The following is a 2,373-nucleotide window of genomic DNA, read 5'->3' as shown; positions in this document are numbered from 1 at the left end:
ATATAAAGCGATGCATTGATACCATTTTTTTCCAGACTGAGTACGAATACCGATACTTTTCCTCAAGTACGCACCAATATCAATTACCGATACGTTTTTTTAGTGCCATGTTACAGTTTCTCTGAAACAATACAGGCTAATGATTTTAGGTCAGTGGTGGAGCGCCAGGGCCCAGTCACAGCTGCGAGCGCTGCCACCCAGGTAGTTCTGCCACTGACTCCAGGCTGTAGAAGGACTACTAATCCCAGCAATACATTATACAGTAATGCAGAATGGCACTGGCTATAGAGGACTACAAATCCCAGCAACACAATATACGCAATGCATAATAATACCATCAGCTATATAGAACTACAAATCCCAGCAATGCATGATACAGCAATGCACAACAGCACTGGCTATAGAGGGCTACAAATCTAAGCATTACATTATTTAACAATGCAGAATAATACCATCAGCTATAGAGGACTACAAATCCCCAATAATACATTATAGAACAATGCAGAATGGCACTGGCTATGGAGGACTACAAATCCCAGCAATACATTATAGAGCACTGCAGAATAATAGGATATGAATTTGCTACATCTGTGATTCTGCTCTCGCCGGCCTAATGTCTCCAGGGGAAGGTTTCGGGAGGGGGGAGATGTGAAGGGTCTCAGAAGGGGGAGATGTACAAGCCAGCAGAAGCGCTGTAAACAGGCACTGCTGTAGATCCCTGGAAGGCTGCCACAAGGTCCCCAGCAGGCGAGGGACCTAAGGCAGCCATAACAATTTGAAAAATCTTAGGTGACCACTGGTCTAAGGACGAAAATCACACAAATATACTAACCCAAAATTCGGAGCTAGCTAGCTGGCTGGCTGCTACTCTGGTCCCTGCCGCCTGTCCCCCCTTTCTCCAGCAATGGAATGTCCCTAGGCTTCCTCACGTCCTACACACTGCACAGAACTTGATCACTCACAGGACCTTAGACTGCCGCAGCAAAGAGGGAGCAAAGTGGCAGAATCCAGTCTAACAATCAGCCATCTCCAAGGTTCAGGTAAATATAACTTTTTTATTTTCATCCCCAGACAAAAATATGCACTTAACCCACTGCAAGTGTTAAAAATAATTATGCCCAGAATTCTTCTTGAATGCAACTGATGTGGTGTGAATCCGGTCTTGAGGGTCCTATAAGGGCTCACCCACACCAGATGCATTGCCGGGCATTTTTCAAATGCATCTGTACATGGCAACCAATCAGTTCCTGGCTTTCATTTTCAAAACTTAACGGAACAAGCTGAAGATAGAAGCTGATTGGTTACTCTGCACAGCTGCTCCAGTCTTAATATAAATATATAGAATAAAATCCCCCCCCCCATTGTAGGGATGCACAGACACTGATAATAGTATCGGTGCCGATACCACGTATTTGGGAGAGTACTCGTACTCGCCCAAATGCTCCGATGCCTAGCCTGATACCCGAGCTTCCAGCATCAGGAAGCCGGGCAGCAAGTTAGTTCATGCTGCCCGGCTTCCTGACAGGCCGGGAAGCCAGCTCCATGATCACTTTGTGACGAAGGAAACTGAGCAGCATTCAATGACTTGCCTGATTGGTCGGGAAGCTGGCTCCATGCTTCCTCGTCACCTGGTGATGAGGGAGCATGGAGACTGCTTTTCCTGCTAATCGGGAAGCCGGGTGGTGAGTCATTACACGCCGTCAGGCTTCCTCAATGGGACTAATTAGCAGCGTCCAGTACCGGAAAAAAACCCTGCATACTCTATACCGAAAAACTGGTATCGGTGCATCCCTACCCCATTGCTCACACCAGTACATTATGAAGTCCTATATACTGCATTTTGGCTGCACTCAACTGCATTTTTCCCATTCAAATCAATGAAAATGAAATCCTCTGCACATGTCAGCGGGCAGCAATGTAGATACTTCTATGTGTGAACCCAACCTGACAGCACGGGAGAGAACACATCAGGCTAGGAGGGAGCAGATTAGAGCAGTTACATAACCCAGCTGATAATAGCCCAGGCATGACAGAGATCCATCTAATCCACACAATGTCACACGTGAAGCTTGTACATACTGCGTTGCAGCAATGGCGAGGAGACAACATTGCAGGCTTCAGTCTTCTATGCACTGGGAATATATGCGTTGTGGTGTATCAGGGCACATATACAGTAACTAAAAATTAACCTGCTCTCCAGAACCACAACGTACAAATGAAAATTATCCGTGCCTCGTGGTGTGTTGCCAAAAATAGTGCACATGTGTTTGTTCGTTCATTGACAGCACGTTTAAAATGTATGAACACAACACGCGTCAACGGAAAAACCACGTTAAAGTAGAACCCCTGGGGTGTTTTGTTCAATTTTTTTTT

This window comes from Nanorana parkeri, unplaced genomic scaffold (assembly GCF_000935625.1).
Source record: "Nanorana parkeri isolate BGI_ZX_2015 unplaced genomic scaffold, ASM93562v1 scaffold8, whole genome shotgun sequence".
NCBI lineage: Eukaryota > Metazoa > Chordata > Amphibia > Anura > Dicroglossidae > Nanorana > Nanorana parkeri.
This window is presented reverse-complemented; position numbering follows the sequence as displayed.